The sequence below is a fragment of the Lipophrys pholis genome, assembly GCF_963383615.2.
Source record: "Lipophrys pholis genome assembly, chromosome: 6".
In the NCBI taxonomy this organism is placed as follows: domain Eukaryota; kingdom Metazoa; phylum Chordata; class Actinopteri; order Blenniiformes; family Blenniidae; genus Lipophrys; species Lipophrys pholis.
The window spans coordinates 27,247,159-27,258,460 of NC_137629.1; the positions used below are offsets into that span (position 1 = coordinate 27,247,159).

General features: G+C 40.2%; 1 protein-coding gene across 1 annotated transcript in view; it reads right to left on the reverse strand.

Annotated features, from left to right (window-relative positions):
• pcdh11 (protocadherin 11) overlaps positions 1 to 1,817 on the reverse strand; it is a 124,901-nt gene extending 123,084 nt beyond the window's left edge. Inside the window, exon 1 of the mRNA XM_080466032.1 lies at positions 998 to 1,817. The gene's annotated coding sequence lies outside the window, so the exon portion shown is untranslated. The remainder of the gene's footprint in view (positions 1 to 997) is intronic.
• Positions 1,818 to 11,302: the final 9,485 nt, after the last annotated feature.

Genomic DNA, 11,302 nt, shown 5'->3' on the forward strand with positions numbered 1-11,302 from the left:
GGTGTGATTGCACTTTGCAAATCAAACAAATAAGAAACGTGCTCCTCGATCAGGCTGAAGCCAAAACACACGGCTCACCTTGGGAAAGCTCCCATTAGTGTTTGATTTAATTCTCCCGCACATATTGAGTTCAACAGGCCTTTGGAAACCAGTCCAATTATAGTAGATCGCATACAGAGCAGGTATAGCATATTAGGTACCCAAACAACCAACGGTGCTGGTTAATCCTGGGGCCAGGTGGGATTTACACTGACTATTTGAACTGCTATTCCTATTGGCATAGCATATATATTTATATATATATATATTTTTTTTTTTTCCTGTGGAGTCGCAGCGTGAACAGGATGATAGCCCCCGAGGTTATGGTGTGTGACAGCTGAACCGCTTGACCAGGAGCGCTCCGTTTGCGCGCACCCACGCACCGAGATTAGCGGCCAAGCGGCTGCGCTGAAAAAGTCCCTGCAGTCGGCTGCTCTTGGAAAGTGGGCCTATCTACCTAACGATCAGTGGCGAACAAGACTAAATAACCCCCCGAAGTCGTGACCAACCGTGCGGCACACACGCGTAATGCGACAACTCATCTTAGATTCTCCACGACGCACCGTGTAAACGGATCATTTCTATTTACACGAGATGCGCGGCAAATGCTGGTGTATCTCCAGAGCAGCTCTAGGAAAAAAAAACAAAAAAACACGAAACACCAGAATGACCCACTATAGTAGAGAACTGATTTATCCAAGTACCTTGTAGACTGTCGCTAAATTTCCGTCCGGGCTTATGTTGCTGTCAGTGATTGTAAATATCACACAGTTCCTTTGCCAGTGTTGGGACATCAATTTGATTTTATAAGGAGCACATAAATTAGGCTGCTGGGCGCTCTCCAGCGTTTCTAAATGCGCGCAGAGGACTGACCAGTGATGTGCGTGCGGGTAGAAATCGCTAAAGTAAAGCACGTTTCGGTCCCAACAGTAAATTCTGAAGAAGGAGCAAACCTTACCTTTTTCCGCTTGGATGGGATGAAAAATCAGCCGTGTGTGTTGCCGCGCAGAAACATCACCGGTTTACAAAAAAAGAAGTGCCTTGAATTAGTCTGAAGGGGAAACGGCGAGAAAGGATCCTTCATCAGAAGCAGCAGAAAAAGGCAGTGAGAGTAGGAAGGGGAAAAAAAAATGTTATCCACTACTTATCCATGAGCTAAAAAAAAAAAAAAGGAAAAAAAAAAAAGACTGTGGTCCTTGCGTACAAGACGAAAAAACCGAAATAAAATTAAATAAAAAGAACATGAGCAACGATCAACTTTGTTTGAAAAGGACGGTGTAATTCCTCTTCGGGTGTCTTGGGCGAGCAATCCCACAGGCGGAGATACGCAGTGGTCCACGCGTGTTTTACATAAACTTTGTACCAAGAGCTAAATTTGCCCTAAAACAGTATTTTCGCAGCCGATCATTTCTGGCAACAAACTTACACGCGTGCGTAAAAAAAAAAAAAAAAAAACACCTCTCAACACGCGCGTAAAACTTCAATCCGACAGGGCAAAAATTAAGAAGAAGAAAAAAGGACTTCTGATGAAGAACTGCAAGCTTTTACCTAATTGATCATATAACCACTTGTTTTGACTGACTCAAGGTTGTGCACGCTGCCCCCCCCCCACCAAAAAAAAAACACTCTTAAATGAGTGATGCGGAGAGCGCATCGCCCCCCCAGTGGAGTTGGATCAAAGTGTGCCTCAGTGCAGCATCACTTACAGGAGCCGGGATAGGCGGTTCACCGTATCTGTCTGCTAAGCTGTAGATGTCTCAGTAGTATTGTATGAACTCAGTTCCTCAATGCTGCCCACCTCTCTCCCTCGCTCTCTCTCTCTTTCTCTCTCTCTCTCTCTCCCTCCGACTGACATCATGGCTGAAGGAGGAGCCTGCCTCAGATTTAAGAGCGCCGGTCCTCTTAAAGCCGCACTGCGTTGGAGAGATGCGTGCACCGAAACTTACAGTAGGATGTCGGGGTGTTTGTGGACCACAGATGCTTCTGCTGCTGGCAGGAACCAACGGAGCTCCAGAAATCTGCCTGAAAGCAAGAGGGGGGCACTGTTCTCTTTTATACCGAGCCTCGTTCCTGCTTGCTCTTTATTTCTAGTGGGGTCTCATGTCACACTGGCATCTCTCAGTCATGATGAGCTTCAGATCCTTTCCAGACGTTCCTCTGCGTGTCTAAATGTAATTATTGTTCCAGTTGGGATATGAAATTGTCCCGATTATGAGATTACTTCCTATTTTTGAATAGATCCATCTTTGAAATATTTCCTTACAGGGGCGGAACCACAATTTGTTTTTTTGTTTTTTTTTTAAGGGGGGGCAGGCGCACAATGGGTGCCTTAAACCTGAAGATCTTGGGATCTCTTTTTGATATTCAGATGTTGAAGTTTAAAAAATAAAGAAAAGTAACTTTCAATTATTAGTTTATTTAACTAGTTATTTTATTGTTTTATTTTTTATTTTTTGTAAACCGGGTGCATGTGTCTTCTTTATTGCCCATGTGACATATCCTCTTGGATATATTGTTCTCTTCAACATCTGCTTCTTCAGCGCAATTAATAAGATATTCAACAGAATCCTAAGCAATATAAGTGGTTCTAAATGACAAAAACACCATTTCAGCATTGTTTATTTTCACATGTGTTAAAGAAATAAATATAATTTAAAAAACAAATAACTCCGCCTGAATGTCCTCAAAGTGAAATCAAGGACATATTAAGTCTCGCCATCTCTGTCAGTAAATAGCTTTCAGGTTTAAGTTTTATTTTGTTTTTCGGTGGGAACTTTACACGATTGACGTTACTTAGAACCGATGATAATTCGGGGGGGCCACAGAGTGGCTGATCCCCCACTTAAGTTCAGCCGCTCGTACCTCTGAGGAGAATTTTCAAGAATTTGCACAAATTTCACAAAGTGATTAGTTGTCAAAAATTAGGTGGATGACCGACAGGTATTTTAATAGTAGTGATCATGCATTTGGCACGGACAAGGAATAAATATTTATTCATCCACCTAAACAAATGTCTTGCAGCTTTAGAGCCCACTGTCAGGCGGGCCTCACTGCATATTGATTGCTTCAAAAATCACTAATCACATATTGTCAAGCTGTCACTTTCCTGCTGTGGTGAGCTGCATGAGTGTTTAGCCTTCAAACACCCTACACAGCAATCTAACGAGCGCTTTTACAGGGGTCTTAAAGGGCTGTGGTCACACAAGGTCGAATCCCCATCACGGACATTGTGTTCCAGCTGATTACCTTTGCCCCTCCGACACGACCGACCCCCCCCCCCCCCCCATCCCGACAACAAATAACTGTAACTTTGCATTTTAACAAGTTTCGCCTCTGGCAAGGTTTCAATTCTTTCCTCACCTGTTCAGTATTTCCCTTCACATTATGTCATGTCACACCTTTCATCCCCAAAGAGAAAGAACGAGGGCAGCAACTCCACCAGACGAATGTTTCTGTTTGGCCCAAACCGGACAAACCATCTGTCAGTCTGTTTCCACAGTGTGAGCAGCACAACTCTGACAAATCTCAATATCAAATCCAGGCCAAATCACATTTGAACAATATATGAAACTCCCACGTTGCTCCTGTCCAGAGGAGCCACTGAAAAGGACATAATTTAAAAAAAAAAAAACGTCCTTTTTCTTAATTATCTTCTTCACATTATCATTTAGTTATCATTTTGAAAGCTCAGATTACAAATCCGCTTAATTTGATGCGCACACACTGATATGGGTAGCATACATAGTTACTTTCATAACCACGGTGGGTCGCTTGAGGTGTCGTGTTTCTCTTCCTCCACGTTACTGTATACTGATGAGAACAATCGTGCAAAGACAAATTGATGTCAGGAAAAAAAAAAATCTGAACTGATCATAAAGACCTGCTGTGTGAATGGAGCCCTTGAGATGGAAAAAAAAAGAAAAAGAAAAGTTAATTAAAAGGCAACTGCAACACCGCCAATCGGTCTTCAGGAAAACAAGAAGTTAAGTTTTCTAGTGAGTAAATGGAATTCAAAAATTTATGTTATCGTAATTTCATAGCTGGTCTCTCAGGATTATTTACAGGAATGCAAAAAGTAATCTGTCAAAGTTATCAGTCAGAGGGCAAACATTTTCCTCATGTTTGATGCATATCGCTGCATTGATTAGTTCAAAACTACATTTTAAAAGAAAGTTTTGACTTTCAAATGGGCTGTGAGAAATCTATTGACTCAAATGTGCCAAAATTAGTACAAAAGATCAACAAGAAATATCAAATCTATTTGACACCGGTGGATAATATCACAATCTGCACAGTGTTGTAGTGGTAAATACTCTCGCCTCGCCGCAAGAACGTCCCTGGTTGGGCTTAAGGGCCTTTGTATGCGGAGTTTGCATGTTCTTTTGTTTTAATGCAATGGACACACACACACACACACACACACACACACATGCACATCAATTCTGGGAATTTGATTATCTGAGAGCAACAACACATAAGTCCTGGTACGTGAGCACCAGGCAAAGCGCAGTTATATTTCACTCCACAGGTTCACTGAAAGAAGACGTCCTCTGCAGATGCATAATGAGCCTTGACCTCAAGGATTGCTTAAATTTAAGAAACACTTGACTGATCCTCCGTCTCCGATCGAATGCAGCACATTCACAATTATGTTAAAGCTCCATATTCTACTAAAATCTTGGAAAAAGAGAGGTTGATTATTCTCCAGATAGGATCAACGTTTTTTCAAGAACCCTCCCTTTTAATTATCTCCCCTATTAGCTTCCCAGTGAATTTCTGACTTGTTCCACACACATGTAAAAGACATAAAAAAAGAGGACATTTACTAATATACCTTATCAGCCAGACACAGCTGGGCAAGGGATGTGTGAGGGAAGGGGTTGCAGAGCTAAATTGCAAGGTCACCGTATATTAACATTGAGAGGTGTTCTGAAAGGATAACTTCTTTGCCGGTTATACTCGGTTCAATGCCACGCTGTGGTTTGTATCATCCTTTACAAAATGACGTTTTCACAGTGACTACAGTAGCTGCCGTATCACCTTTTTTTTCCACATCACTCACAGTTGCTATGGATTTATTTTTCTTTTGTATATGAACTTTAATTGTTAAGATTGAACTTTTTAAGAAAGAAAATCTACAGAGTTGTTGACAGCATGTCACCCAGAGAGACATCGATGCAAACATGTCCAAAGCGCACTCTGTTGAAGTACAGCCGACTTTTATTTATTTATTTTTTTTAAAAGTTGGAGACATCCGAACAAAACCTTTTTTTTTTTCCATACAGGCTGGGTTTGTATCCATGGCAACCTTCAAGAACCACTGAGATTTACCACAATGACTTGACACTATCACGATTGCCTCATTTCTTTCAGTGTCTTTGTCTCCCTCCTTCTCAAGGATCTCTGGAGAAAGGAAAAAAAGATTTGAGAAAGATGGAGTGGACAGAGCGAGGACAATTCAATATTTGCTTTTACCTTATTGCCAACAGAGATAGAACTTTTGAGAAAGGGTGTAGAAATACCGGAAAGATGAAAAATAATTGAATTAGTATCTGAAGTTTTTCATGCCGCATGAATTTGCAACATCCATGAGCAGTAGAGAGGTAAGACGTCCACCTGATGCTGATCAATATGGCTGAAGACTGAGATAAATGCGAAGGCATTCTGCTGAGTACAATGTATGTTATACATGGAGTTTTATGTGAGCGATCTTGTTTGTACTAATGTAACTTTTTATTCCTTGGAAACTGAGCTAATTGAGTGAAAGCGCGTCCCTTTGATTGCATCGAGACAAAAGTCGCAAAGCACTGAGATGTACACAAAAAAGAAAAAGAAAAAAAAAGGGATGGACATTAAGCTTTTTTTAGAGGTTGTAGTCAAGTTTAATGTCAAACCTTGAATCCCTGAGAGGAATGCTGGCCGCAAAGCAAACTAACCAAACCAGATCCGAATCTCATTACGAGTCAACATGCAAACCACAGACGCGCCACAAATTGATTTGAAAGATTTAACTTCAAATAGTTTAACTCACGAGTGTGAAGAAGGCGGAATGCTGTTGATATAAAAAACAAAGTCATGCAATCAGATCTGAAAACGCAACAAGTCAAAAATAAGTGATTCAAAAGAATCGAAAGAAGCCATTTAATTCCAATCTAATCACAGCAATGACGAGAAGGAGACTCAAGACAGTTGCCGTTGTAGTAAATCCTGACAGTTTGCGTTCGGTAAGTCTTCAATTCTATTCCTTCGCTCCACATCAAGACTGAAAACCTGAAAATCCCCCAACATGATATCACAGATGTGAACTTAGATATTTCTCATAACCTTTCATTATTTTTTACAAATTGTAGAATAAATTAATAAATACAAAAAAAAACAACAACCTTAAAGTGATTAAGGAATTATTGATGTGAGATTGCTGTCTAAACCTGTTTATAACCTTAGTGGAAATCTGATCATAATGTTTTATTGTCTTTTAATTTTGCGTGTTTGTTTGCAGTCAGCCTAAGCTGATGTCAATTTTTACTGCTGACAAGATTCCTGTCAATATCTCCTTGTCGAAAGAAACGTTGAAGATGAATGACATGGAATTAATCAGGAATGTTGGAGACTTCTGTACAGCATGACACTGACTGGCGTGCATTCGCGCTGCACCAATTAGACAGCGGCTATTTCAGGGAACCACTGTAATTGTCAGTTTACTTGCCTCATAATCTGCTGGCAAATGGAACTGTGTGAGAGTGAACTTCTTCTACCCTTTCGCCCGAGTGGGCGACTTGAGGCCATCCCGGCTGATCGCTGAAAAACACACACACACACATAGAAACCATGCAAACTCCACACACGGAGGCCAAACGCCAGGATGCAAACCCGCTGGAGTGGCTGGAGTGCGCACCGCCATGACCACTCAAGTAAAGCAACCGCAGTGCAGAGGTGTTTGTTTGTGTTTAGAATGTGTCCTACCATTGAATTAAGTAACACTCGACCACTTTCAACAAGCTTCCATGAGAGTAATCTCATCATTATGTAGCTGTGCTTGATTTGTAAAAAAAGAAAATAAGGATATATGCGTTTGCGTATTCTGACCTTCTTGCTTGTTTTGTTTGCTTTTGTCGGGTCAGGGCGAGCCTTTAAATGTGAAAAAACAGCAACATTGATTAATAATTCATGAATCACCTATTTACCAGGCAGATGTATTAAGGTCTGTTTGCTTAGGGATGCTCCACGTTATAAATAGTTCAAACTGAAAGTGATTATTGTGCGATGAAGCACAGGTGGGAAGAAAGTGTCAGTTAATGACAACAAACCCTTTGTGTACAAATGAATAATGAAAGAGCGGTTGTGTTGCGCTGCGCCGCTCCGTCTCCTGTACATCACATGTCTTTTGTAATGAATACAGTACAAGATCAATTTGTAGTGCAAAGGAAGAGCACATGTTTCACCTACTCACTTTAAACTGTCAGTTTCATCTCAAAATAAACACCCGTCTCACAAACGCTCGGAAACACATGCAGAACATCAACAAATGTGACAGTGTTTTGTTTTGTTTTTTTCCCCCAGACAGATGCCGAAATTATATCAATTCTGCTTTGTAGAAACGCTTCAGCTTCTCCCGAGAAGTAACTGACTGTTAAAACGCCCTTTGTGTGTTGTTTGATGAAGGCGATTGGACATGCTGTGGTGATGCTTCCTTCCATCTGTCTGCTGTGAAGGAGAGCCTGGGGCAACACTGTCAGAGGACGACGGTTTGCTGGGCCGTGTGTTGAACATAGTCCCTCTTTTTATACGTATGCATATTAGTTTGTTTCATAATGTAAAGAAGTAAATAAACAGGGCTCAGACATATTGCTCCAATATTAAATTTGCCTCTGTCAGTGCAGTCACGATGACCTTTAGCCTCTTTGAATACTAATAAATACGTGCGGCTTCCGTGAGCCTCGCGGTGCCTCGAATCAGCGATCCCGTTGACCCCGTGTTTGCCTGAGCATGGTCAGTGGATTGATTTCAAATAAAATTTTACGTGGTGGAGATTTCTATCTTAATGACGAGCCTTTGTGAGGTCACAAACCAGACGGGGCTGGGCGGCAGCAAAAAAAAAAAAAAAAAAAGAAGAAGTGGCAAAACAAATTGCCTCATCCTAAGTTCAGGGAGGAGGGAAGGACGGGCTCCAATCAATCAGCTTTTGTGAATTAGAAGCTTCATTTAACTCCATATCAGATCTTTTCCATTGTGTCCCTCACAAGAAAGCAGACCAATGTCACCAGAACACATGGTAAGATTGATGTGCGCACATTTTTCTTCTTGAACCGCTGTTTTTTAGGGTGTGACAGGCGAGAATAAGAATAACACTTCCATGATCACTAAGGAGTGATTATTTGGCACTCTTCCTCCCCAGATGGCCAAATGCTTGATGTTCTTGTCACGTTCTGTTGCATTTTCACTGCCTTGAATGGGCTGTGTACACAACCATTGTTTGATGAGTAAAATTGAAGGCAAGCCTTGTAAACTGTGGATGCCCCCTTGCCAAAGACATGGCACTGCAAAGACAATGTGTGCATACATCTCCTTTTGCACTCTAGAGACTTTATGCTCCTTAGCTCAAGGCTTGAGAGAGGAAAAAGACTGTATTGTGTGGAAAAAAAGAAGACAAACTTTCATACGCTGGAATGGTGTAGCGTGACGGAAGGATAAATATTCCTTCACTGCAACATGTTCAAGTCAAACTAATAATATTTCTGATCACATCATATCACAGCTACAGGAACCTCCCAACTCACAAACTGCATTCAAGTTCGACGCACAAATTATAAATACAACTGGAAAAGTGATTTTTTTTTTTTATTCTAAAATTTTAAGTCTCCAAATTCAACTTTTAGGGAAATAGATGTTGGAATCTGTCATGTAAAATTGCTCCGTATATGTTATGTTCATTAGTGAATATATGTTACACAAATACACGTGTCCTTCTCGAGTCTTATTTTTTTTCTCCTTTCGATTATTGCTGCCCAAAACCCCCCCAAAAGAAATCCCTACAATCTTTCTGATTCTGTTTACGAGGTCCGAGGATTATTAGTTAGTGTGAGATGTATTTGGCGTGTACACCTGTACATCCTCAGCGAGGTTACCCAGACTCACTAGTGCCGTTAAATCCAATGATTATTTACTTGTCTATAGTTTGAGGAACTGTTGCTAGTGTGACTTTATCTTTGCTGTGTAATAAAACCCAGATTTGGAGTCAATGCAGATAAACTATGGTTGTTGTTTTTATTCCTTTTCAACAAATGAACCCAAACCAGGGCATCGGCTTGTTTTCGGAAGAAAAAAAGAAATCCCATAAGGAAAACAACATACTATCTTCTGAAGGAATTGGATATATCAAAGTAATGATGAAACTTTAAGATTGTCAAGGTATCCTGGTGAAGTTCTGTGGTTTTAAAATACTGGATTCCAGGTGAAGGACTTGTGTGTGTCAACAAGACACACTCAGAAGCATAAAAGACTCATTGTCAAGGAAAATAACCCTAATTTGCAAAAGTCTTATTAGAATTGAAAATCCTTCAAACCCCAACAATCTCTGTCAATATTAAAGTGAACTACAAGCTAATTTATGTTGTTTATACTATAGTCCTGCATGATGGCCATTCACAATGTGTTTCATATGCAGACGAGAACAGTGTTCTTGTTCTTGTTCCAACGAATATAGGTTTTATTTTTCACTATTTCCTAACATGGTAACAGTGAGCAGATGGACTGAGAGCCGTTTTTAGCTGTCTGATAACCTTCTGGCACGTGAATGTATAGTTATTTCCCTCACCCAAGGCATGATACGAACATCAACCAATATCTGAAGACATACTATAATGTCATGTCACACTGCATACATGTTTTTATTACTCCCTGTGCTGACAGAGATTTTCTTTTGCATATTTTTCATGCATCTCTCACAGTGCCACAGAAACAACAAAGTATATTACGATTTATTTGTTGTGTTTTATATGTGATTTACTTTTAAATATATATATATATATATATATATAACACTGCACAAGACACACATTAAGAAGCAGCTTTGCACACATTGCTTCAGATACTTTGGCAAGAGATTCTGTGGGAAGATGTGATCAGATGAGATCGGAGTAATTTCATATCCACGCAATGCTCTTTTGTCTTAATATGACATCGCCAAAGTCCATAAAAGGAAGTTCAGAATCAGCTTATAATGTCCAGAGGCCTGTCCTCATTCCAATAAACCATTTTGACATAAACTGGAATGTCAACCAGATTTTTCTTATTTTTTTTCCCCCGTCCAACATTAATAACCCGACCTTACTAATGCTCTTCTGACTAAGTGGAAGCAAATCTCTACAGCGAGATTATCTTTAGGAAAGTATTGTCTGAGCACTAGGGCATTATGGCAGTGCTTGAGTGCTGATAGATGAGTTGCTGAAATTGTGTTGGAATTTGTTTGGTGGTCCACATACTTTTGCCCTTGTAGGCTTGTAATCCAGAACTGGACATGTGAGTGAAGGCAGAAAGACAGCATCATCTGCAAATAGCAAACATATTGATCCAAACATTGCTGGGATACAGATTCTCCAAAGCTCAATTGTACTTAACATTCTGACCATGAGCACCCAGCTCAGAGCAGGTCTACAGCTCTGTGGACAATATATATATATATATATATATATATATATATATATATATAAAAAAAATTAATATATGCCTCCACCGTTCAGAAAGTAAACATGGATACAACATAATTTTGGAATACTTGCTTAATGACACAATAAACCACTACAACAACTTAAAACAATGTAACTGAAATTAATTTATAAGAGACTCAACATTATTTGGCATGCAAAACGTACCTCCGAGCTGTGCGTACATTAGAGTTTGTTCACTTGTTTTTTTTAACCCAAAGCTTTTGTTTGGTGCATAATGCGGTGATTCAGTCATGTTCTCATCTATTTGGACACTTTGAAAATATGGTTTCTCCGTACATTCAGACAGTCATAGTTAAAGGTCACTTTCCTGCTCTTTCGGTCCACATGAGTTTTCCTTGAGGAAGTTGTGTTTGCATGAGTGATGAAGATCGCTTTTGATTTGCCGTGTCATCATTAAATAGCAAAATATGTGAAGACGCCTCGAAAACGACTTTGTGCACCTTTCGACAGTCGCTTCAGGTGGTGTCGTCTTTTGCGCCACGGGGAATATGTTGTGGTATCGAGTCCAGGTCAGACCCTCGCAGTGAATTTGGCAT